At 41.5% G+C, this 27,916-nt stretch overlaps 1 pseudogene; it reads right to left on the bottom strand.

Moving 5' to 3' along the window:
• On the bottom strand, positions 1 to 27,493 carry LOC110348138 (CDK-activating kinase assembly factor MAT1 pseudogene; annotated as a pseudogene).
• Positions 27,494 to 27,916: the final 423 nt, after the last annotated feature.

The following is a 27,916-nucleotide window of genomic DNA, read 5'->3' as shown; positions in this document are numbered from 1 at the left end:
TCCCCTATATTTCTCATCTTAGTTCTGAAATTTTCTCTGTATAAATACTTTAACTCAGGTGTTAGTAATAGTACTGTTGTACAGCTGCACATGGCTATCATTTTACATGTTTGTTTTACTTTTCTAGTTTCCTGGTTCAGCTCCAAAGTCCAAATCTTATACAAGGCAAAATCAATGTTAATTGGGCTGCCAAAAAAGCCCACTGAATGCATCCTGTACTGCTCTGTGACACGCAAGAGAAAAAGTATAGCCTCCAGCAAGGTCCTGTGGTGAAGCAGCTCTGACATGGTTTAAATATCCAAGTCTTCCTAACAACTGGAGCTCAGGAGCTGGAGGTCCACATGACTCTATCTGCAATGGTTGGTATTCATACAGAGCTTCTTCAAGCTTCTGAAGAGGTGCCAATGAAATTTGTTGACCCATTTTGATGCCTGTGGAAAATGTCACTGGCTTTACAGGTTTGGGTTTGTCAAGCTGCATTTCCAACTGGGTAGATCTATCTTTATGCTGAGCCAAAAGCAGAGCAACAGGGAGATCAGAACTCTCCAGTTCGTCTAAAAAAGCCTGCTTATTCTTCTGTTTTTGAATCTGCTGCACTTGTTCCTCTTTTTGTATAAATAGTCTTCTTTGTTCATTTTCCTTTCACTCTGCCTCTAAAGCTTCTTCCAATTCTTCCTATTCCCGAGTCAGCTTTAACTTATTTTTCTGAATGACGTCTTTGTTTTCCTTCTGGTACATCTCCATTTTCTTTTTGGTGTTTTCCAAATCCACATTGTTGGGCAAGTTGAACACAATTTCCTCCACTTCTTCTAGGAAATCATTATATTCTCTTAGACTAGAAAAGTCTTCTTCCCTTTTATTGTATTTGATATCCGGTTTATAAGTACACCAAGAATATTGGGGTGATGTTATTGCTGTTGCTGCTGCTGGTGTTCTGCAGTTCTGAGGACTGAATCCAGGATCTTGATTATGTTAGGTAAGCACTCTACCGCTTGGGCTCCCGGCAAAGAATGCTCTTCTTAAAATTCTTTGAATCTTTAACACTTTTTTCCAAATCTCCACTTCTTTGTCAACAGTGGGATCCTCAAAGAGCTGTACCCTGAAGTTGCTCTAAGTGGAGTGCCACATTCAGGACAATTTCCGGCTCCTCTCACAAACAGTAAATCCACACAACTTTCACATCTTCCCCACAGCCCGGCCGGCTGCCCCCCTCCCCCTCCCTCCGCGGCCCCCAGAAGTTTCGTCTCCTGCGAGGGCCCTAAATATATAAAATTTTTATTAAAATAGCAGAAAATAAAAAGATCTTTAGACAGGAAAGAAATGGCTGAGAATATGAAAAGGATTTAAGTGAAAGTTGTGAGACACAGAATGGATCTCACAGGGGTAAAAGCATAGACCATGTCAGAAAGGCGTTTCAGGGAAAACACTGGCCTCTGGAAGGAACGGGTTCACATCGCGCTGGAGGTCTCCGAGTTGGAACTATGGTGGTGTTTTGAGGAGAGGAGAGGGTACATGAAGGAGAGGGCGTATTTTCCTCATGAAGGGTGAGGATGGTCACATAACACACCGTGCTTCTGTCCAGGTGGTGGGTTCCCTGTTTCTGTGGAAATCTCTCTTCTTGCTGAGCACGCAGGGCTCCGGAGAGTGGATAATGAGATAGGCACCAGGCTAAACTCAGTCAGGCAAAGATTGCACAAGAATATTTTATTAACTTGAAGTATCAATATATAGGAAACTATTTTAAGGAATATATTGTGCTTGTGGAACTCAGTAACTGGGTTTTCTATACTTTCCTTTCAAAATTCATCTAATATATCTCATAACTTTAGATGAGGTAGCCACATTAGTGCTAGAGATGATCATTTTCTTTATTTAGAAAAATGTTCAATGATCCCTTATTTTGAGCGCTCTCCAAATGAGTATGTTTCAAAACCAAAGCAGATTAATAAATATTTTCCACTAAAATGTGGGAAACATTAAAAACGACAACAAAAAATCCCCAAATCTTCTTATGGTATATCAATTAGTGGTCTATTTTCAATGAAAGAGAACATAAGAAATATCTTTTAGTGGAAATATAACACATTCCTGTGAATAAAAATTTACCAAAAGATGGTGACCCTTGTGTGTTGAGCATGTTTAGGCAACACCCTACACTCATTGTGGAAGGGAACAGTGGTGGGAGCCTAGAGCGTGAAAGAATCCTCCATGAGATTGGAGACTGAGGCAGGGCCATTTCTCGTCAGTTTAAAAAATGTCCAGAAAATGTTTCAGTGGGTGGTTGTGAAATAAGCCACACAACACAGACACAAGGGATACTAAAGTCGTGATACTCGGTGAGGCCCATGGAAATAGCAGTCTTGTCAAGCAGATCTGACAGTGAAACTGGGTTTGCCTAGTGGAAGTTTATTGAGGTTGAGTGCTCTCTCTCTCTCTCCCCTCGAAGAGCAGAAGGTCATTGCATTCTTGAAGTAGCTGGCCAGGACCAGCCTGGTGAGTCTCTTATCTTATCTGATCTCAGCTCCCTGGGTTGGAACTGAGTTCCAGTCCCAGCTCTTCAGTTCACAAGCCAGGTAAGAAAGAGCAGGCATGGCTCCCCTGACTCTGAGGGGTCTTGTGGGAGGCGGGGTCAGTGTCACGTGTGAGCGAATGTCAGTGAAGGCCCAACCTCCTCACGGCTATGTGCCAAGGTCTTCGCTGACCTGAAAGGCAGTCACTTGTCACGTGTCATTGCTGAGCACTTAGAATGTGACCCACTCCACATATTAAAAGAATGTTAATTTGAATATGTTGGGTCAAATAAAATATATTGTTAAAATGAATTTCTTCTCTTTTATTTTTAGTGTGGCCACTACAATAGTAAAATTATACATATAACTCATTGTTTTGTTGTTGAGTAATGCTGTTATCCATATTTTCCTTACTTGAAAGGGGCTGCTGGCTTGGGTAAACTCATAAGATAAGAACAGTCATCAGCTCTCTGAACACACTGGAGAACTTAGAGAATGCCTTGAATAACCAAAAATGTGAAGGAGATGGCAGAGAAAGGAAGGTAAATGTTTGCAAAAACAACAACAAACATGGTAGTTCCTCCTTATCCATGATTTGATTTGATTTGATAATTTTATTTTATTTTTGTGGTACTGGGGAATGAATCTGGGGTCTTGCACTGAGCTACATCCCCCTCCCTTTTTAAAGAAAAAAACTTTATTTTGAAACAGGGTCTTTGATAAGTTGCTCAGTCTAGGCTCGAACCTGCCTCAACCTCCCAAAGTGCTGATAATACAGGTTCTTAGGGTTTTTTTTTTTGTACTGCGAATTGAACTTGGGACCTTGCTCTTGTGAGGCAGGCAGCAGAACCACTGAGCTAAATTCCAGGCCCTACAGGCTCTTAGTTCTATTTGAGGTTTTGCTATCTATGGTCAACTACATTCTGATAATATTAAATGGAAAGTTCCAGAAATGAATAGTTCCTGAGCTTTAGATTACACAAAGATCTAAATAGTGGGATGAAATCACTTTGTCCCGCCCTGTCAGCCCAGTGCCTGAATTACTCCTTCCTTGCTCAGCTTATCCACACAGTATACGCTCCCTGCCTGTTCGTTACTGAGTAGCCTTCCCGGTCAGCAGCCTGACTGTCACAGTAACACAGTGCTTGTGGTCACGTGACCCTTATTTTACTTAGTAATAATTCCAAATTGCCAGAGTAGTTAGCTGCTGTGAATTTTGATGCTCCAAAGAGAAGTCATAAAATGTTTCCTTTGAGCAAAAAGGTAAAAGCTGTCTAATTAATAAGGAAAGAAAAGTAATATACTGAGGTTGCTAGGAGCTTTGGGTAGAACTAATCTTGTATCCATGAAATTGCAAAGAAATAAAAAGAAACGTGTATTAGTTCAGCTGTCACAAAGTAACAGCCTCAGTGTGTGATAAGTGCGTAGTTAAGGAAGAAAAGGCACTAAATTGCAGGGTTGGTGTCCCCGGGGGTGGGGGGCACATCCCCAGGAGACAGAGGGAGCATCTGGAATTCACTGACTTCTGCCAGGGGAGGCACTGGGGTGCACAGGTCAGGGAGCCGTCGGGCTCTCTCGGTGAAGTGGATGAAGCCAGAGAAAGGGCTCGGGAAGCAGACGCGTCACCCAGGGAGGCTGTGAAGTGTGTTCCTGGGCAGGCAGAACTGGCGGGGTTCGCCGGGAATGGGTAGGCTTAACACGGGCGAGCTGAGGGCAGACCGCAGCGCCCCCAGAGGGTGCATCCCCTGAGCCTTATCCTGTCCTGCCATTTGAGGTTGCTTTCCAGAGGACGATCTTTTCACTGCACGCCACAGCGGGGATTCTTACGCGGAGACTGGTGCCTTGCCTCCTCCACCCTGGCATTGTTGTGCCAGAAGAGGTGAATGCAATTTGCTCTTAAACTGTATGGCAAAATAGGCACCTTTTTTTGGAAGGAGCTCTAAAGAACTGTGGGAAAATTAGATTACAGGAAGATGTAGTGAACATTTTTAATTAGGGTTAAGTTTTAAAAGCCCAACTGTTTGGCCAGAGGGAGAGTGAAATTGAGAAGAGAAAGAGAAGCACTTCAGACTAATGTAGTTTGGTGGAGAAGCTCAGCTGGATGTGTACTCCTGTGGTTTCCAACATTTTATCGCCTTTTCTCTCCTCTCCCGGCTTGAAGTTGGTGTTGTTCTCCTAAGTGCAGATGGCTGGCGTTGGCTGGCGTTGTTACACTCGCTGGGCATTGAAAATCCACTCAGACATTTCCCAGTCCCCAACGCACGCCGCCCACGTAGTCTCTCTGCTCTCAGCCGGCTGCACCCTGTGAGTTAGATCCTTAATTGCACATTCCTCTGTACCTCAGTGGGAGCTTGCTGCCCAGATCTTTGCATATGCATTTTTTGTTTGAATTTTGGTTTCAAGCTCCTGCCTGTGTCAGCACCATGGATCTAAAAGCCATGCCACAAATAGAATTGAGAGCTGCATTTAAATGGAACCCAGAAGTCTCAGAAGTAATCGAAGTGCACAGTGATAAAGCTGGGTAGGGGACAAAGAAAAAAGACCAGAAAGTGGAGAAAGAGAGTTACAGAACCATGCCTGTCCTTTAAAACAGTGGGCTCCAATTTGCTTGCTGCCTTCGGTGGGTTCATCCTGGCTTAACCAGCAACTCCTGCATGAGTTTAAAGCAGCAATTTAGGACTGGAGCTTTGCTGAGGAAGATAAATCCCTGCCCAGGCCGTGCATGGCACTGACTCCCTCTGCCTGCGGCCAGATGCACACATGGCTGGCCCTGGGGTCAGCAGCGTGAGCTTTGGAGGCAGAGGTCATGGGGCAGAGACCCTGCAGTGGCCACCGACCGGCGGTGTCGTCCTGGGCAGCTGCTTCTCTCCAAATACAGCGTCCCGGCTGTAAAGGAAGGGACTTGGGATTTGGGACACAGAATGAAAACGTCTTCGTAAAGCAGAGCCTGGTAGACGGAGCCCTGTGGACAGTCCTCTGCCCTCCTTAACTCTTTGGTTTATCTGTGCCTGGCTCATCCTAGGGCTCGGCTCAGTGGGGTTACGGGCACTGTTCAGCTGTGTGTGTGTGTGAACATCAAATTTCTCGAGTGAAGAATGAACCTGTTACTTTTGTTATTCTATCTTATTCTAACCAAGTGAGAACGAATCATGTATGTATGATCGTGTGTGTATGCGTAGTGTGTGAATAAACATACAGAGTAATCGTATGTGCGTCACACTCGTGTAAGCTCGAGGAGTAGCTAGGAAAGCAGAAGCGACACCCAGGATCCGTTTGGAGGCCTAATCCGTGGCCTCCGACTCCGGAGTCTTCTGGTACTTTGAACCCAGTGCAGAAGGCAGATTGGGCAGAAATCACTGGGACTGCATGATCTCTTGGCTTAACATCCTGGAAAGGAGCTGAGCGGCAAAATTCTGCACGTGCCATTTGTGACTTCGAGTTTTGGCAAAGTGGCTCTTGTTTTACCTCAGTTTTCTTACCTCCAAGTGGGATAATAGGAACTACCTCATAGGGCAGTTGTGAGAATTAAGTGGCTTAATACTCAGCTCAGTGGCTGTCACAGGTATTCCCCAACAGAGAGCCGTGTCATTACCACTGCACTCATTATCAGTACTGCACACACGGCTAGTCCTTGTGCTCAAATGCCTTCCTATAAACTTCAAGTGTCACCTACCAATCTTGAACTGTGATTTTCTTTACTAATTAGAGGAAAAACTTTAGTTTTCCCTTATTTAAAAACCCAGTGTCACTCTTGAAATCACTCACTGTAACTTGTCACTTGTCATTACTCAAGTCTTCCATTTGTAGACACTTAGAAAGCGAAGGAATATTGCAAACGAAAAGCTGAGTCATAAAACATTTTAGGGGAATTTGCTGTGGTGGTAACTTTCTGATCTGGAAAAATTGATTTTGGCAAACCTACTTCTGGGACATGGACTCATTACCTACTCACTCCTGCTTCTTATTCATGCTCTTTTTTATAAAATGACTCTTCACTAAGTGAGGGTTTACTTTAAACTGTGCGTTGCTCGAGATGAAGCTGCTTCTGGCCTGGGAGATTGTGAGTCCTAGGTGGCCCCTGTGTGTGTCCTGCTTTTAAATGTTGCTCTTTTCAGCTCCAGAGGGAGGAGCAGTGCTGTCAGGAAAGACCCCATTTGGAGCTCTCAGTGCTTTGAGAACACTAGGTATGAAAATGGCTCACTTCCTCCCTTTACTTCTCTCTGCTTCACCCTCTTCTGTCATTCTTGACCTTGAAATGTTTTGAGTTATTTGTAAGTAAATCAGGAGCATCACTCTTTAGGTAAAATTATGTCAGCATCTTATGGCCATTGAGATCCTACTGGAAATAGAAGCCACGGAAACCTCACTCCAGCTTTCTATAGGCCTGGAGACAGAGCCCCTGTGGGACCCGACACTTCTGTGGGTGTACTGCAGGCGAGAGAGGGGGTTCTGGGAAATGTCAGCCCTGTGAGTGTGTTCTGGACTTGAAGAACCGCAAAGCCACACCCTCATTCCTGTTGATCTCCGAGCCAGGGATTTTCCTGTGCACCCAGAGACTGGAGTGTGCACCTTTCCCGAGAGGTCTGAGGGGACTGGGCCACACCAACTATGCATCTTGGCTGTGGCATTTGTTTTGTGAGGTGTTAATGAATTTTAAGTTTGGGAATCACACGATTGTGTCTCAGTTGTAAAATGCACCCTGACAAATTGTCAAGGCAGAGGGAACCACGGGCAGGGGATTTAGCTCAGTGGTTCCCTCGGCCTGCCTCGAAAGCGCAAGGTCCCGAGTTCGATCCCCGGTACCAAAAAAAAAAGCAAAGGGAACCAAGGAACAGACATAGACGTTTGTGCTGCTTCAGCCACCGCCCTCCTGACTTTTGAGCCAGACATCATTTAATTTCTTCCTGACCTTTTCTTTTTTTCTATTTTTAAAACACAATAGTAATCATCATGCAGATTCTTTTCATGCTATCAAATTTATAATATTTTTCTATTACATCAGTTTTGCCCTTATTGTGTAGTACTTGTAATAATTTCTTGAAATTCTAGGGAGTAGAAAGCCTTCATTTATTTAACCATTTCTTTATTTTTTAGTCACATAGTTTTTTGGACTAAGGCCCATAGCATTTAAATGAGGTTAATGTCCAAATAATTACTCACCATATTATGATTTACTTCTGAGAAGTAAAATGAATCATTCAAAGCTATGAATAATTTTACTTTTCTAGAAAAATACTGCCAATAAACCATAATAATTTAAAAAATTAAAACAGTAGTACCTTATATCACATTATATATTCAGTCTCTGTTTCTTCATATACATATGAATCTTCAGAAATGTTTACAGCAGGAAAAGAAAAACTTGTATAAATATTTTAATACTAGATTTGCTGAGACATCATGAGATTAATGCAAGTTACCTTGGCTTCTACAAGATGTGCTCAAGGTGGGGGCCTTGAGCTTCAAGACATTTACTGGTATGGTGAACTGCTGAAATGTGGATACATTTTTGACAGTCTACCCCCTCCTCAGATTTGTATGTAAATGTAAGTGAAATGAAAGGAGAAAAGTCCATTTTGCCCTTTACATGCCTTATTACTTTCCTAATCCTTCAAATTAGATGATGCCATCTGCTTTCAATGTATTACCACATTTCCCCTTTACTCAGGGTTCAGTTGGTTTTCTTTCCGCTTAGTGGTGTCTCCTCTCAGGATCAGCCTTGCTGGTTTCTGCTCATCTCCTGACTTCTGTATGCTGGAGCAACCAAGGGCTCAGTCCTTGGGTTCCTTCTCTTACTGATTATGTTCACTTCCTTGATGATCTTGCACAGCTAATTGTCTTTAAATTCTACCTATAGGTGCAATTTATGTGTGATATTTCAAATTTATATTAGAATTCTACATCTCCACTTTGATGTGTACTGGGCACCTCAAAATATTCACAACTAATATTCCCAGACCACGTTCCCTAAACCCCTCCACTCACAGTCCTTCTATCACTTGGAAGCAACTGCATTTGCTCACACCAGCAACCTTTCTGGCATCACAGATTTCATTTGTCTCTCCCACCAAGCCAGTGATCTGTCAAGTCCAATTTTGACCACTGCGGACAGGTATCCCCTGTCAGAATCTCACAGCCATTAGCCATCTGCTCTTCAGCCAGCCTGCTGGCAGCCATCAGCATCACCTGCCAGGATCACAGTTTCTCTGCCTCCATCCTTATCCCCGACAATCTGCCACAAACAGAGCTTCCAGCATGATCCTGCTGAAAATGAGTCAAATCCTATTATACTAACTGGTGCTTAACACCAGTAAATATTAGCTTCATTTGGAATACATGTAAAAGACAAATGGCCTAAAGCCCAAACCTGGCAAGACCTTACCCCCTACATCCTCTTGCCATTCCTACTCATGGCCATGGGTACTTCTGCCTCCCTCCCTTCCCAAGATGTCACACCTGTGGTCATTGCTTGGTTGCTCCTCCTACCTAGCTCCCCGCTACCACCTCCATGAAGATAAAGATTTTGATCTGTATTATTCTCTGATGTATCTCCACTGCTTAGAGGGGTGGAAAGTATACAGATCATGAGGAAACTAATCAGGGTAGGTAAATTACTCCACAGGGACCATCTATTATTTGGCACATTTGGAAATTGAACCTGCATCTGGTTGACAGCATATCCTTATGACAAAATAATTTAGAATATTCTCTCTGTTTCAGCTTCTGAATTTATCTTTTTATTTTTTCTTTGGTGAAATCCCTTGTAATTTGTAAGTTGATATCTTATTTGTTGAGATAGTTAAAGTTTCAAATGTTTAAATAGTTATATGACTATTCTAGTTCTCTATTTCTTTCTGGGTCAGTTTTTCTAAGCCATAATGTCCAAGAATTTACTTTCTCTAAGTTTTCATACTTAGTGTCATTAAATGGTTTATAGTTATTTGAGGAGGTCTAGTACCTTCCATCAGCTCCATAGTGCCCTAGAAGGAACCACAGACTTCCACATAAAGTTACACCCACAAATAAGATTTATTAGTGAAAGGAATCTTGTATAGGGCCAGCAGGGACAGTGTCCACATAAGGAAAGGCTGGGAGGTCAGGGTTTCTGGATAGTCTCTTTTTGATCAGGGTGGAGTTGCATATTTTTTTCAGGTGCAAAGCTAAGACAAGTGCAAGACATCTTCACCCAAGAAAGCCCACTGGAGTCTTGAAGTGTGGAGTTCTTAAAAAGCCGTAAATGGCTGCATGGTCATTGGCCCCAAGCCAGGTGCACATGATGAAGCGTCACAGATACTTTAAGTGATGCCAGCTACAGAATGCATCCTGACCCACTGGCTGGGCATGCAAGACAACATCCTCATCAATGGTGTGTTGAACAGTCAAAGAGTCAAATTTTCAGAATCTTACCATGTGTCCATGTCAGGATTCCAGGTGTTCACAGAAAGAAGTGAGAACTGAGAGAAGCAGTCAAGGTGTCTCACTCTTTCCTCTTTCCTTCCTCATCACAACATCTATAGTTGCTTCTTTTTTATTCACAATGTTGTTTGTCCAGTCAAATTTTGCTTAACCATTAACACTGGCATTTTAATACTCCCATTTCAAATAAATTTTGTCCTTATCTGTGATACACTCCATGATGTTGGATATTCCATATCTATAAATTATATAGTGTAAAAAGCTAAATTTTAGTATATATAGTGCCCGCCATATATTTGATATTACTATGAAATACAGTCTGCATATGTTCTATATTACATATTACACAACACAGTTACTTAGTATAACATTTTATATTATTAAACTCCTCATATTCTATTTCTTTTTCTTTCTGTTTTCTTTGAGGTTATTTTGTTAGACTTTATGTTCTGATGTTTGATGATATTTGTGTAGGCAATGCATGTTTATCTGAAAATAATATATATTCTTTAACTGCTGGGTGTTTTACTAAATATATGTTAGATAAAACTTATTAATATTGTTCTAGTCTTCTATAGCCTTCCTACTTTTTAAAATTTTGCTTGCTTGATTTATAAGATACTGAAAAAGATGTGTTAAAAATGCTTCTGCTTAGGTTCCTCTTTGTAGTTTTGTCATTTTTGTTGTATATTTTGGTTTACAGTTTATTCATCTATCCATTCTATGAAGCTCTGTGCATTCTGTATTGACACTTTATGCCTAGAAATGCACTGTTCTTAAATTCTCTTTTGTTTGAAATGACTGCTTTGCAGGAACATTTTTGGTTATCTTTACACAAATCCATCATTTTATCCACAGACATCTTGTACTTTGAGAGTATCAATTTTATTAACTATATTTGGCAACTTGCTAGGTCTCTTCTTTACCCTTATTTAAACATTTTCTTATCTTTCATGTGAGAACATCTTCAGGAACTACACCCAACTTCAGTTTGAAGATTTTGTCACAAATATCTTATATTTCACTTAGTCCTGCCAGACTGTTCTCTGCCATATCTGCCTGCAGTGGTCTACAATCCTACCAGTGATGTAAGTGGATTCACTTCTACACATTTCCATTCCTGCTGATGCACACCATGCTAGGGCTTTCTACATTTTGTGAAACTAGTTTGTATGTCATGATATACAATTTGTTGTAGTTTGTATTTCTCTGATTACAACCTTCCCTAATCAGATTGTTTTCTATCTTCTCTTCCCTATGCACCAAGCAGACACCAAAATCCTGGTATACTCAGGTCCTTTAAATAAAATGATACAGTATTTGCATATAACCTCTCATCTTCTAGTATAATTTAAACCATCTCTAGACAACTTATGATACAGATCGAAATGTAAATGCTACATAGCCATTGCACTATAGTCTTTAGGGGATCATGACAAGGTCTTTACAAAGTCAGTACAAATGTAAATACTTTTCTTGCAATATTTTGAACTATTTGTTTATATCTGTGGATGTAGAACCTGTGCATATGAATGGCTGACTGTACTATTCAATTTGAGCAAACTTTTCCTGTATTATTCGACTTGTAGTTTTTCTTATTCAAATTATCTTCATATCCCATACCTATTTTTAAAGTAAAGTTTTCTTTATTATTCATAATATTTTATTCTAACATTAAACCCTTGCCTTTGGGACATCACAAATATCATATGTTAATGTGAACATTATCTGTAAATTTTGTTGAATGGGCTCAAAGTTTCAATTATAGGTACAAAGTTTCAATTATGCTACATGAATTGGTTCTAGAAATCTAGTATAGTGCCCATATTGGAAAATGCAGTATTATGCACTTAAACATTTAAGAGGGGAGATTTCATGGTTTTGCTCCCTGCACAACTAAAGAAAACAAAGCAAAACAATATAACACAGGGTAACTTGGTGAGGTGTGGAATAAGTTTATTTTCTTGATTGTGGCGACACTGTTACTGCTGCTTGCAAATGTCCTAACTTATCAAATTGCATATATTAAATATGCATAATTCTTTGTAAATTAACTATGCCCACAAAAGCTTTTAAAGAATAAACAGATCCTCTTAAATTTTATATAATCAAATTCACCATTGTTTTGGTTATGGTATATGCATTAGAAGTTTTTTTTAAGTCTTCTTCCAATCTATGTTAGAAAGATTTTCATTGACAATATTTCATACTACCTTTAAAAATGTTTTTATGTTTAAGTCTTTGATTTAACAAGAATTCATTTTACACATAACATTAGGTAAGAAATTATCTTTATTTTTTTCTAATCAACTAACCCATTTTCTCAATATTATCTTGAAATATCCATCCTTTCTACACTTACTTCTGGTGGCATTTGTACCTGGAGTGAAATTTTTCTGTACACTTAAATCTATCTTTGGCATACCATCTTGTTCCATTATCCTGTTTTTGAGACCCAGAAAGAGTATTATTTTACCAAGTCTTGATAATATGTCTTAGCACCTGTCAAGGAAAGTCTTTTCACTTTGGTCTTGTTTTGAATATTGCCTTAAGAGTCTGCATGAGAATAATTTTAAATTTCAGGCTTGTTCTTTGCATATATTTTACCTATATAAAATTAGCATTATATCTTACATATTTTAACCAAATGTAGGTCACATCATATATACACTGAGTCTATTTTTCTCTCTGATCATTTTCTCTATTTCAGTGTTCTTGCACGTCTGCTAATCACTTTCTTGAATTTCATCATAGTTTATATCTTCCATATTTTAAAAACCAATTTCTTATTGGCAGCTATTTAGATTGTTTCCAATTTTTCACTATTATAAATTATGCTGCAGAGAACAGCATTGCACATGCATCTTTTTAAACATCTGTGATTGATTCCTTAGGACAAATTGCTAGAAATAAAACTCCTCATCAAAGGATCTGCAATTTTCTGAGGCTTTCTCCTTAAGCTGCCTCCCTGCCCTCCAGGCAGTGTCCTGAGTTGCCTCTCACCTCATGTAGGCCTAGGACAGTGCCCATTTCCACTTCCTATGGGCTTGCAAAACAGAGAGTAATTATCACTTCTATTATCATGGGACTTTCTACTCATGTGTGAACAATAGTGGAGGAAAGTAGCACGATTATTACTACTACATGTTGAACATTTTAAGAATATTTATCAACCGTTTGCATTTGAGTGTGCATTTATTCCTTCAGTTCTGCTTTCTACTATGATGCTCAACCATTTCTTCTTATTTTTAAGAAGTTTCATTTCTAATGTTTAAGGGATACTAAGCACATACACAGGCGCGCGCGCACACACACACACACACACACACATGCACACACACACACCCTGCTGGAGATTCTGTAGGATGCACCAGGGGTCCCAGGATTGGTGCTTCGGACATTCTTCACTGTGTGCTGTGGAAGACTGGGCAATGTTTTTGGCCCCTGACTCCAGCAAGTCAGTACCACCTTTTGTCCTCCCAAGGTGTGGCAAACAAAACTGTTCCTGGCTGTGCCTAAGGCCTCTCTGAGAATAGAATTAGGCCTAGTTGGGAAGCTCTAACTTAGAGTATAAAGCACACACTGTGCCCACTCTCAGGGAGTAATGGAGAGGAGACACAAAATGAGCAATAGATCAGTAGAGAATGTGTTCTCTGGAGCCTGCTGTGAACCAGGAAGAGAAGGGCAGGAGGGCTAGCGGTCCTGGGGAGCTGGAAGTGTGCACCATAATGGCTCAGAGTCTGAGGTGGACCAGGAGGAAGTAAGCAGCTGGGTCTGCATCTGGGAGTTGGCTGAAAAGCCAAGGCACTGGTGGGCTACATGATGGAAATGCCATTGAGACCGGGGCTAGGGACAGTGACAGTCAAGGACATACAGCAACCACGTGACAGGCAGGCCAAGGGTTGGATTTTACTCCCAGCAGCAAGAAAAACTACTGTATGGAACCAGGCCTGGAGGTGCATTCTTGTAATCCCAACACTCCGGGAAGCTGAAGCAGGAAGCTTGCAAGTCCAGCTTAGCCTGAGTGACTTACTAGACTCTCTCAAAATAAAAAAGGGCTGGGGATACGGCTTAGTGCAAAGGCCCTGGGTTCAGTTCCCAGTACCACAAAACAAACAACAAACCACTGGATGGCCTGGGATCAGGAGGAGTGGACCACTACTTTGTTGATTATTGTGTTTTTCCTGTTTTCTTTACTTCTTGGCTTTGCACTCTATGCAGAGTGGCTTTTCTGGCTCTTTTTCTGTTTACTTTGTGTTTCCTTATGTTATTTTGTTTTTTAAAATCCTCTTCCATTCTTTAGGTTGATTTCTTTTACTTGTTTCTACTTTCCTAATTCAGCTTCTGGGAATCCAATTAAATATTCCTTGTTTTTATTGCAGCTGTAAATTATACAGCTGTCACTTTCTGTTTCCCTTTGATCTTTCTCAACCTCAGATTGCTTTATCTTCTACCTGTCTTTAATGGTTTCACATGTCCCATACACCCTTGATGCTGTGGAAGATGCTATTCAGGAATGTCATGTTCTCCCTTGTTTCTCTCAAAGAAAATCTATATAGATCTCTGTATTGATTTTTCCAATTTGCCTCTTGTTTCATAGCTCAGCTTTTAACTGTACATTTCTGTAGAAGAAAGTCTATGCTTTTCAAAGAGGGGCTCAGATGGAATCTGTCCAGATTGGTTATGGCTAGGGAAAGGTTTACACTTAAGGTATATTTCATTTTCAGTCCAGACTCATTTAATATGCTTTTGCTTCATCTTTGTTATGGTCTCACAAACTTGGGCAGAAACATGATTTAATCATCTTCAAGTTTAACCCTCAGAACAACTTGCTAGCCGGAAGTGATGCACCACATCTGGAAGCGCAGCTGGGTCCTGCCCCAACCTAAACCGGAAGTGTGCTAGGCCAAACGGGAAGTATGCTGCAATTAAGGTGCTTCTGCTTCTTCTTCTATTTCCTCCCAAGAAAGTGCTCATCTCCTTTTTTCAGTTAATTCTGTCTCCTCATTTGCAGCAGACTTATGTGTCCTTGTACCTACTGTCGTACTCTCCCAGCTACCAGTATCTATGGAGAGCCTGGTGCTTTCCGTTTATCTTCTGTTATATTATTTCAATGGGTGTCTGAGACAGCAGGGATTAGGCTTGTGTCCACTCTGCCACCTTACCTGGGAGACTCTATCATCCTCCATCTGTTCATTTCAGGGGGTAAAAATTTATACATGGGGAAAGAGTGGAGTGCCCATGGCCCAGGTGTTTGAGTCGTCAGTCACCGGTGAAAGGGAAGGATGGGAGCACTGAGGAGCATGGTTGTTAAGCAGCAAAGCAGGAAAAGAAGGTACCAGGGTCCCATTTTCATCTTTGAGGGCACATCCTCATTCAACCATTGGCCACCTACTTGCCTAGGCCCCACTTTTTTTGGTACTGGTGATTGAGTTCGTAGTCTTTGCACTGAGCTATACTCCCAGGCCTCTTTCCCTTTTTCACTTTGAGACAGGATCTTGCTAAGTTGTGCAAGGTGGGTTATAACTTATGGCTGTTTTGCCTCAGCCTCCCAGAGTGCTGGATTACAGGGGTGTAATACCAGGCCCAGCTTAGACTTACTTTTCACCAAGTCTACTGCTTTCTAGTATCACTGTTCTCTGGGAGTCAATCTTTAACATAGGGACCTTTGAGTGTACTTATCCACACCACAGCACTATTTTATGAAATAGTCCCCAATCAAAAGGTATATAGACACACAGGCATATGATATGCACGCTCATTTTTCTCTGGAACACCTACTCAAATGCTATTCACTTATGATATTCTCCTCAAATACTTCTAGCACTGCTGGAGGGGTGCTTTTGCCAAACACACAAAATTCATTCTACTCCCAATGTTTTGCTGAGGGGCACAGCTATTGCTAATGAATGTGAGAATTAGATCAATGATAATAGTTTGGCACTTGTGCCTTCCACCCTATATGAAGGAAGAACCAGGATTGCAGTTAGCATGAATTTTATTAGAGGCTTTGAATTGTTAACATAAACATACTATGTCCTAGGTGAGAGAGCTACAAAACATAAGAGCAGATGATACAAGTAGCATGCACCTCTTATGTTCCAGCAAACTGCATTGGCTGATAACCAAAGACCTGCTGGCAGAAATCCCTCACAAGCTCGCTGTTAACCCTTCCTTCGTAGACAGAGAACTTGGTTGTGCTTAGCAATCTCTCAGAATCAGGCCTGGAGAAATTGTCCCAACGAATGAACGGAACACCACAGAAAAATCCAGGGGCACTGGTTTTCTTGCTATAATTATGTACGTTTCCCCTAACTCCTCAGGCTTTGTGCAAAATGTATAGAGCATGCCTGACTCCCCAAGAGAAGGGGGTATCCTGTAGATGTGAAGTGTGAAGTCCTGTTAGGTGGAATCAATTAGCACTAATTAAGCACAGCTTTCATTTTTTAACCCATTTGATCAGCTGAGGTGTGGAAAGGTCGGAGACCTGCAGAGCGCCTTCTCCTGTCACAGCTCTGGGAGGCAAATAGGCCAATTAGTGAGCAGCATTTGGCTGCCTTGGTCGGGAGGCTGCTGACCTTTTCTGCAGGATGATTTCCCACCTCTCTGCCTTTGCAAAAACACATTCTCCCCTGGTGGCTGGCACTGCAGCTGAAGGTCCGTTACATTGCATTCTATCTGCAGACTTACCCTTTTCCAAGTGAAGGAGGGTCAAGAGATTTTGGCTTTTTTTTGCCCCAGAAGGTAAAGGTGAAGGAAATGAGAGTGCGAAAAATTGTCAGGAAGCCATAAAGCAGGAAAGAACCAGCCTCCATGAAATGCTGCTTACAATGCCTCAGCCTGAGATCCGTAAGTGTTCTAAGCGTACGGAGATAAAAACGAAAACACTGTGGGTTGTATCTTCTCTCTGTTATGTGTGATGCAGGTGTTTAATGACAATTGCTGCTAATTAGCTGATCAATTAATTCATTAAACAGATAATCTCAAAATAAAGTAGGAAGTTTAATTATCTTTTTGTTATATACATAAAAACTGATGATATATATATATATATATATATATGTTACATATATATTTAAATCCAAAAATATCCCTATGGTAATTATTGAGTCTGTTGTCCCTCTCCCCAAGGTCAGGGCAGTGCCCTGCCTGTCTGTATGTCTTTCTCAGAGTATGTATCAGTTTTCTGCTTCCTGGCAGAAGTGGGAACAATTACAACTGGGGACTAGTTCTTGAGTCATTTATCTGCTTCTTAGACTCTCCCTTCCACATTACATGATCATTTCAGCAGCTAATGAAAGCTATGGCTCTTCTTGCACAAATAAACACACAAAATATCGAGGGCCTCAAGGACCCCGAAACTCATCTGGGAGCCCCAGCAGAGAGTGCCAAGGCCTCTGTGAGTGGATCATAGCTGTTTTGTCCCTCTGCTTCAGCTCATGTAGCTGATCGGCATCTGTAAGCTGTGTGGTTCATACATTCCATTCTTCCTCAGCCTCTTACAATGATTAAAAACTACCAACACCTTTCTATTCTACAAAAATCTGGGGCATCCAGTTCCTGTGAATGAGTTTCTTGCTGTCATTCACCCTTCCTAATTTCCCCCTCCAAATGAAGCTGTAGTACAGACACAGGTGCCAACATTCTGTTGTGATTTCTTGGATTCTAGGCCTCTGCCATCAGACTATTATTCATGTGATTCTGATTGGATAAAAAACAATTTCTGATTGTTTGGTTCACAAAGCAGTATGAACAGCTGATCTTGGCCTTTCTGGTACACTAACTGAAGGTCATAGGTCAGTGACTATGACAGATATGACCCTCAATTTTGGGAAAATGAACATAGAAATTACTGGCTTGGGATTGGTAGATCTGTGATGTATTGATAAATGGTCCACCCTAGCTCTGGGATCCGACCCCTGAGGAGCATTCTTTATGGGAGCCCCACCCCTACTTTGCATTGCTGTTTTCAAGACTGCAGGCATCCTTCTAATCCAGACCTTCCGCCAAATCCTACAAGACCCATGATGTGTATAAAACAATGCTCTGAAGACGTGATCATTGACCAGAGGTAAATCATTTATTTATCCCAAGGGTGCTTTCATCTGGCCCACCATCTCAGAATCATGGTCAGTGTCTGAGATTTAGATCCCAGTTATTGTGATCGAAAATGGACTAACACGGTGACCAAAATAAACAAAGGACACTAGGAGACATTTTAGTGTCTAAGAACACAGCTGCAGAAAACAGCCCAGCCCCACCCCAGCTGGACCAACAGAGAGCCTGCAGCCTTCTCTAACTCAGTTCCTATTGTGCAATACATCACACACAGCTTCAGTGAAAATTCCAAGGCAGTTTCAAGGCAGGGAAAAATCAGAAAACTGAAATATGGAGCATCAGAATGAAACTCAGATATGGCAGAGATTTTGGAATAATTGAAACAAGAATTTGAAGTAATTATGACCACTGTCCTAAGAGCTCTGGTGGAAAAGTAGATAACATGCAAGAGCAGCCATAGACAGAGTCAGATACGTCAAAAGAGGATTTCCAACCTGAAATGCACAAAGGGAACAGAATGAGAGAGACAGAACAGAAACTCCAAGAATGATGAGAAAATTATAAGAGCTATAACACATGTGTAACGAACTTAACAACAAGAAAAGAATAGGAAAATGTTAGAAGTAATGATGGTTGAAACCCCTCCCTCAGTTTAGTGACTGACAGTAAAGCACAGATCCAGGAGGCCTCAGAAAACCACACAAGATGGGTAACTGAAATCTGCACCTGTGTGTGTCATGTGCAGACTTCTGAAAATCAGATGAGGGGAGATCTTCACAGAGGCCAGTGTGGGGTGACTTTACCTACAAAGGACACAGACGAAGGTTAGGTTGCACATCTCCTCAGAAATAACACAAGCAAGAAGAGAGCAGAGGAAAATAGTGTTGAGACAAAGCACTGAACAGAGAATTCAGCAGTATGGAATTCTGTATCCACAAGGTTTATTTTAAAATGTAAAGTAGAAACCGAGATTCTCAGACAATACACACGGATGGGGTTGTCCCCAGGAGACTGGCACTCTGGGAAATGTTTAGAACAGTTCTCTAGAGGGAAGGAAGATGGAACAGGACAACACTCAGACATACAGTTAACAGGTGGCAGGGAAGGAATAAATGAAGGTAAGAGAAAACTTTTATTGTTTTTATCCTTGATCGAGCTAACTGACAACAGTTTGTTTAGAATACTAACAGCAGCAATATGTTCGGTGACCGTGCTATGGATAAGTGAATTCCTGAGAACACATTATAGAGCCAGGAGGGAAGAATCCGGAACACTGTTACTATGGCTTCGCACCTCCCATGAGGCAGCACAGCATTCTTAGAAAGTGGATTTGCCTTAGTTATAACTGTATTTCATATCCTAGGGCTACCAATAAGAGAATATGAAAAAGAAATTAATTTATAGAATAAGATAAGTGGAATCATAAAATATAATGGAATCATATAAAATGCTCAATAAAACTGGAAAAGACAGCAAAAGAGAGGAAGACAAAGATAGAAGTACAACAGGGAAATGTATGGAAAACAGTCCCAGATGTAGGGATTAATCTAAATATATTAACTATCACTTTAAAAGTCAGCGGTTTATATATACTAATTAAAAGACAGGTTGTTAGAGTTGACTCAAAAAACAAGGCCTACCTATATACTGTCTTCAAGAAACTCAGTTTAAACACAATGGCATTAAGTAGACTGAATATTAAGAGGTAGAGAAAGGTATAACATTGTCTCAAATTGAAAGAAAGATGGAATAGACATTTTAATTTCAGCCAAAACACTGATCAGAGCAAGAAATATTACCAGAGATGGGCCGGGGATTTAGCTCAGTGGTTCCACTGCCTGCCTCACAAGGGCAAGGTCCTGAGTTCGATCCCCAGGGTACCAAACAAAACAAAACAAAAAGAAATATTACCAGAGGTAAAGACATAGAGGTGCTACCTGTTGATAAAGAGCTCTGCAGTCAAGAAGACAGGAGAAGCTGCTGAATGACAGGATATCAGGAACAAAATGATAGGGTTACATAGAGAAACAGATATGTTCACTGCGATAGTTGGAGACTGTAACATGCCAGATCTGAAACTGATAGATGCATCAGACACTGTAGAAAGTTAGAAAGGACACAGTTGATCTGGGCACCCATCTAATCGGTATTTAAAGATGGGTTCATCAAGTAACAGTGGAACATACATTCTTCTCAAGCTTATGTGGGACATTAACCAGGATAGAATGGGCTCTGGGCCACAAAACACACCTGTGCAAATTTAAAAGAACCAAAATCATACAAAGTGTACCCTCAGCCTTCAAAGTCACAAAACTAAATGTTGATATTGAGCCTGGAAGCTTCTGTTTCCGAACAATTTGGTTTGCCAACGGTAGTGTTTGGCAAAATTTTGCTTCTGGTTGAGAACTCTGCATCTGGTGACAACAGCCATCTTCCCCAGAAGTGTGGAGCAAATTAAGTTTGTGAACTGAGGTGCTACTGTATAGATGAGAAAAATTTCAAAAACTTGGAAGATTACAAGACAATCTCTAAATATTTTTGAATCAAAGAATTCTCAAACAATTTAAAAATGGTTTGAACCAAATGAATGAAAATACAGTCTATCAAACTTTGTGCACTGGGTGTGCAGATAGAAATTTAAAGCAATGGCTTTAAATCTAATATATATATATATGCATATATTAGAAAAGAAAGATCTCAAATCAGTAATTTCAACTTCAAACCTAGGGAATTAAAAAAGAACAGCAAATTCATTCCAAAGTAAGAAGTTGAAAATAACTAATAAAAATCCAAGTACATAGAAATTAATGAAAATAAGAGCACAATACAGAAAAGACAGCAGAAAAGTAAAAGCTAGTCTCCTGAAAACGTCAATGCAACTGATAAAATTAGTTAGAGTGACTGAGAAGAAAAGAGAAAATATATTTCTGGCATATAAATAGGCATATAGCTATTACAAAAATTGCATAAAAATTACTAGCCTTCTAAAACAAAAAACACCAGGCCCAGATGCTTTTATTGTTTAAGTTTACCAAATCTTTAAGCAAAGAATGATCATTGTAATCTACAAGAAGACAGAAGCAGAAGGGTCACCACTCAAACTATTCCATGAGGCTGCCTTAATATCCAAACTAAGCAAAGATGTTTCTAGAAAGGCGAACTATGGCCTTTCTCATGGATGTAGACATAAAAATCTTCAAGAAAATGTCAGTAAATTAAATCAACCATGTGTATATGGAAATATGCCCTATGGGTGGAGGGAGGAGGAAGGGGAAAGAGGTAAAGGGATTGAAAATGATGTTATATGCACATATGAATTCCCTAAAACAAACATCACTATTCAAAGATTCACTAATAAAAGCAATCTACACTAAGGGCAAGTTGGATTATTTTCCAGTATCCAACTCTGGTTCAAGGTCTGGCAATCAGTGAATGTGTTTCAACACATCAACAGGCTAAGGAAGAGAGGGCATATGTCACATCAGTAAATGCAGAGACGTGCATTTGATGAAACCCAACTCTCGCTCAGGGAAAAATATTAAACTCCAAACCCTCAGGAAATAAGAATAGAGGGAAACATATTCACCTTGAAAAAGAACATCTACACTAAGTCTTCAAGGGATATTTCACTTAATGGTGAGTAACTGGAGATTCTCCTAAGAATGGTGACACAGCTGGTCGGTCCTCTCATGATGGCTTGTCAATAGCACACTGAAAACCCTAGCTAGTGAGGTAAGAGAAGAAAAGAAAATGAAAGTAGACAGGCTGCAGAGGCTGAAATCAAGCTGACTTTGTTCACCAATGAGGGAAGGCAGGATGTAAAGGTAATTATGTAAAATAATTAAAGGAAAATTAACATTTGCAAAGGTATACTATGGTACAATGCAGTTATCACCATAAGATATTAGCAAAATTAAGAAAAACAGGGATTCCAACTATTGTTTCTCAGCCTGGGGATGTAGCTCATTGGCAGACTTCTTCCTAGTATGTATGAAGCCCTGAGTTCAATCCTCAGAACAAAAAGGTCCAAAAACATTTCTCTTCAACCTACTTATTTTATCCTATTTTTCTTTATATCAACATTTTTTTCTCAAAAATTTACCACGTAATTATCTTTGTATATTTCCTTAAAAGTAGCTGGAATGCTACTGAGGTGTGCATGTGGGTGTGCGTTCACACATGTAGACTCAGTTTCTTCTGAGTGAAAAGTGACTGTGGTCAAATCAGCAGAGGTAAGTATTGCATAATAGATCTTTCCTGCAACTTCCAACATTTCAAGATGCTAGAAATTTAGTAGTCCATTTTGGCTTTAATAACAAGCCAAATTTTGCCTTTTAAGGAAGATAGTGGAAACTGATTTGAGTCTTTTTAAGCAAGAAAATGAGGCTTAGTGTGGAGCAGAGCCCGCTCAGAGGCGAGCAGCTGATCCCAGGAACAGAGTGGAGAGAGTATGGGAAAGTTTTGGTTCTCGGGCCACCCTTCTTCTATGAGCGTCCTGCTTCATTCTTTTTGCTCCACATACTTCCTGTGAGTATTTTCTGTTCATGTGTGGAATAAATGTTTCTCCACTCTCAGTTCCTGAAGTTTTGTATTCCAAGCTTAGTCACATGCAGAAAACAATTAGCGACTCTATGAATCTATACCCAAGAGAAGGGCTCCACGTCACTGTTCATGAAGGAAATGCAATTCTGTGGCACTTCATACCCCCTGGCACATCTGAAATGATAAAGGCTGACAGTGATTATACTGGTAAAGACATGCTCAGTTTAAACGTGAATACTGTGCTAGTGAGGATATAGAATTACCTTGGAAAACTGGGGAACTGCTTTGCTCAACAGGTAGTTGCTAGTAAAATTAACAGTTCCAAACCTAGATATTTTTGAAAAATAATTGTTGCTATGTCTCCATAATGATTTATTCAAGAATTTTCATAGTGTCTTTTTTCCCTTGGATAATTGTCTCAAATTGTGAACAATCCAGTTCCCATCGATAGGAGCATAAAGAAACAATGGTTTATTTATCCCATGAAATAGTGCTCTGTGGTAGACAAGAATCACTTTTCACACCGACAGCAGCATCAGGGCATCTTGGAAATGGTATGTTGGATGAGAAAAACTAGACATCAGAAAATCAGTATGATCTCCGTTGTATAAAGGCTCAGAAAAAGCAAAGTTAATCTGTGATGGTAAAACCATAGTGGTGGGTGTGGAGAGCAGCGAACTGATTAAAAAAGGCTGAACAATTTTCTAAAGTGAGGCAAATGTTTTATATATTGATAGTACCTTAGTTGCTAGTTAATACATTTGTTAAACTTATCAAACTGTATACTTAAGAGATAAGGATTTTACTGCCTATAAATTATATTTCAATTGAAAATAAGCAACAGAAAAGGTAAACCACATTGAACTGCTTACTTTTTAGCCATTTTAAACCAAAACACGGCAACTTTACAGGTCCAATCTACTGTTAACTTCATCCCCCCAAAAGAATGTGAAATTGACTTGGGGCTTTTTCTACAACTACGAGAGGAGTTTGGAGGAGAGGAAAGGTGACCTGGGGAATAAGGACGTAGCTACAAGCAGCATGTCTTAGGAAATCATTGTGTCAAAGTTCAGGAGTGGTGCTTAATCGTGTATGCACCAACGTGTGTGCATGCACGTGTAACAGACAGATGTATATATGTGTGCACTTTGTGTGTGTGTGTGTGTGTGTTGGCTGTGTTTATGAATGAGCATCTGATACCTGTCCTGGCGTACACTTCTTGTATGCAGGGGGCAGTGGGTTGGCCTTTCTCCAGGGAAAGGGTGGTTCAGTTTCATGACTCAGACTGGGCATTGTGTCTAAATTAATCGCATTTATTGCCTTGTAATTTGTTTGGCCATTTATGGTTCTCTTCTGAGCACCTGGATCTGGTTGCTTCATGTAAAAATGCTTTTCATTCCAAACTACAAGACTCACTTGTGCTTATAATAGGGTTTCTCTAGTGGCTGAGATTTATTTTAATGCCAAAAAGCTGGAATCAATTTATTGTGAGTTTTCAGCAAATCCTTTTCAAATTGCCAGGGATCCCACTGTTTCAATGCACATGTGGAAAAATATTGAGAGTGAATTGTAGAGATGCATTGGATTACTGGGAAACTGAAAATAGTAAATAGTTAATTGAGTAGAAAATAGGTTTGGCAAGGTTTTATGAACTGGAGAGCAACACTGAAAGACTGGATTTTGGAACCGTGCATAGGAGAGAATTTATATTGTTCAAATGCAACTCAGTGACCCGTGACTGCTCTGGTTACCCGTGCGTCTGGCCAGAGCACATGAGTGGCGATGACCCTGTGGACACTGCAGGGACAGACCCTCCTCCTCCAGGGCTTCTGCTCAGTCTTTGCTGAGTGAAACCTATACACCCAGGGGAATCACCTCATTAGCACTATGTCGGTTGTACAAACCTACTGGGGTATCTGCCATTGTGGGCATTACAGAGAATCCTGTTGTGGTAAACTGTTGAATCCTCTATTGCTTTAGATAAATTTAGTTTGCAAATCATTCTTGTATCAGTCTGTTTCCCTGTGGCTGGAACACAACACCTGACACCCGCAATTAAAAGGAGGAGGAGTTTACTGTGGCTCACAGCTCCTGAGGTTTCGGTCCACATCACTTGATGGCAAGGCAGAAGGGGCACGGTGGGAGGCCGGTAGGGGACGCTGTGCGCATCACCGTGGCCCGGAAGCAAAGGAAGAGGAGGGGCCAGAAACAGGAACACGCCCTTCAGTCATGCCCTCCCCTCCTGGCCTCACTTCACATGTTTGTGTCTTTGGGGGACCATTTTAGATTTAAACCATAACAAGGGGGTTCGGGCTAGACTGTGGCAAGAACATGGCAGAGAGAAGCTGCTCATTTCATGGTGGGCGGGGAGAACACGGAGCAGCGCCAGAGAGGCATGGGTGGCAGCCAGAGACACCGAGGCCCGACACACTGGTAGCGCCTTACCCCGGTGGCTCCGAGCCAAGGCAGCCCCACAACTGAGCTTACCTGGCGCAGTGCTCGAGGTTCCCAACAGGAAACAGAGAACTGAATATGAGCAGTGAAACAAGAAAAAATAAAGAAGTAACAAAACTGAAAACCAGGTTCCAATGAAACATGTCAATCCTAACAAGGAAAATAACAATAGCTAGCAATTATATAGCAACCACAATGGGCCAGAGAACATTCTGAGTGCTTTAGATGCATAAAATAATTCAGTCGGAAGTTCTGGTGAAATTGCGAATATTGTTCTCATTTTGCAGAGCACAGAGTCATACAGAATTTAAAGAACATGTCCAAGATAGTACAACTAGTGAGTGGTAAAAACAGCAGTTTGGTTTTGTATCTTGTGCTCTTCATGCTTATTCTATAGCAATTTCAGCCCATCTCTGAAATTGCTTATCTGAAGCTTGATTTACTTCACACACACGACATACTCATTGGAGCACTCGTATGTACGTGCAGACAGCATCTTCACATAAATGTGAATCCACGCAGCGCAGACACAGGACCCTTACGTTCGCAGCGTTGCTGGAGAAGGCGGGCACCTGCAGTGGGGCCCGGGGGTCCCCGAGCACACTGGGCAGCTCACTGAGTCCCGCCCCTCGGGCTGCCCACACGGAGCAGGAGTACTGGCATTTTCTGTGAGGGACCAGGGAAGAGTCCCTCGAACTAAGTAGGCGCTCACGCCTCAGGGGCCTTTTACTACTTTATTACTCATTTCATTAAGGCCATTTGTTGTCACAAAGGAATACTTGTTCTGGAAACATGACTCACTGGGTTTATTCTGTTTTTCTGCCTAAATTATAGGCCGACTACAGAGCGTATTTCTAGCCTTCTCTCAGATCTCAGGGTTTGAAATCGCTAACCAGTTTTCTGATGTTAACCACTTGAAATCCCTTCATGAGGAGGGAAGTCAGGAGTGAAACTGACTCCTCACCATGTCTTCTGGTGCCAATTTCCCTTAACTCTTTCCAACACGTCCTGGGTGCTTGAGGGTGGGGCACTACTTGGGGTGCTACAACCACAGCCCATCCAGCCTGCACTTGGACAGTCGACATTTCTAGATTCATTATTCACTTCTACGGTTTGCTGGGCCCTGTGATGGAAGTTAGACACATTTTCTTCTCCCAAAATTAAAGTGATGGGTACCTCACTGGAAAAAAGACCCAGCAAAACTGGAGAAAAAAGACTTTTAAAAAAACTCATTCTTTCTAATAATTGCATTGGTATTTTCAAATTAGACAGTGGCCTTTGATTTTTGTGTTAACACCTTTTATGCAATGTTTTGGTAATTCTACAATTGGAGCAAGGCGTGCCAGAGTAATCCTGAGATACTTATATCTAAGCCTTTTATGCATACTTATGTCTCATCTTTATGTTTATAACATTCCTACAGCATATGTCTTGTTAAATTGAATATAAAATGGTACGAAAAAACTTAAAATCTTTTCATAATTGACTTCTTTCTGAGTTAATACTTTCTGGCTCAACTTCTATAGCTTGTTTGTAGCCCTGTACCCAGCCCTTTATTATGTGCTGTCTTAGGCTGCGACTACTGTACAGGTGACATCTACTGCTCCTCTTTCCCTCCTCTTCCTCTCTCTCTTTCCTCACCCATTTAACAATCCATCTGTTTTCCTGGCTATCCTCATCTATCTGGCATCTCCCAGGGTTTTCTCCACCATTGGCTATCTGCTGGGGGCTGAGTCCATGCCTTCCCCTCTCCCTTCTCCCTCCGCCCGCCTCCTTCTGAGCCCCACAGGTACCAGCACCACCTTTTACAAAGAGCGGAACATCACAGTGCTTTTTTTTGGGGGGGGGGGGTTGTTTTGCATTCAAGTAAACAGGTACAGAAAATAGAAAACAGTAACAGCCTTTGCTTGGATGCTTTTGTGCTTACCTTTTCCACCTCAGATATCCTGGCACGAGATCGACTCCCTGAGCACTCGCAGGGCCCAGAGAGCATCTCGGGGATCAGTGGGGCACCATGAGTTCCCCGTGTGGCAATGGAAAGAGAAACAGCAGTAAAATTCCCACATATCTGGCAAGAATCATGGGAAGAGCAATGCCCAAGGCCCTGAAGGAAGGAAGGGACACTACTGGAAAAGTGAGACCAAAAATAGTTAATTTATGAATTTTCAGTGCCAATTTTTTTTGTCAGTAGAGAGAGCATATTTTTCACATTTTGAGTTTTTTCAGGGAGGATCCTTTCTGCAGGGGCAGCACTGCTGCAAAAACGAGGGCTTTCTTGCGGAGACACGTGTTCACCTGGAGGTCTCCGCGGGGCCCTCTGCGACGTCAGAGCGCCGTCCAATGCCGCTGGAGAGATGCACTTCATCCTGCAGGAAGCTGGGGGTTTGGGACAGGAGAGCTGAGTAGCTGGAGAACTGCGGTGCGGCTATGCTCTCGGCGCAGCTGTGCTCTCGGTGAAGCTGTGCTCTAGGAGCTCCCGCTGCCTTCTTCAACACTGAGCTCTGAGCCTCCATGCGTGACTCCGTGCACGTCCCGTCTGGCAACTGCTCACCGAGGCCAGCAAGGCTCTTCCGCTGCCCGCATGTAAATATTCGCTGAGAGTAGAAGGCTGCAATGGACAATTGCAAGCTAATTCTGTAATACAAAATTCTTACTTTCAAAGAGGTTATTGACTAGGAGGTAGAGAGTTTATAGCTGATTGCAAATGAGGGCTCTATCTAACAGGCACGCAGAGTGGAGCTGGGATGTTTTTCGTGGGTTTTGAATGTCGGGGAGTGCTAGGGTTTGGGTAAGCATCTCCCAGTGGCCCGTGAGTGATGCTGTCACCTTCAGAAGGTATGGGAGGCCCTTTGGTCAAGGGGACGTGCCCTGGAAGTGGGACCCCAGCCCTTCCCTTTTTGCTTGCTTTCTGCCTCTTGGAGCCAGTGGTCTTCTCC

This window comes from Heterocephalus glaber, unplaced genomic scaffold, assembly GCF_053883595.1.
Source record: "Heterocephalus glaber isolate CG9 unplaced genomic scaffold, H.glaber_assembly_v1.0 deba00001610, whole genome shotgun sequence".
In the NCBI taxonomy this organism is placed as follows: domain Eukaryota; kingdom Metazoa; phylum Chordata; class Mammalia; order Rodentia; family Bathyergidae; genus Heterocephalus; species Heterocephalus glaber.
Note: the sequence above shows the minus strand (reverse complement) of the source record. Positions and strands in the feature narration are given on the sequence as shown.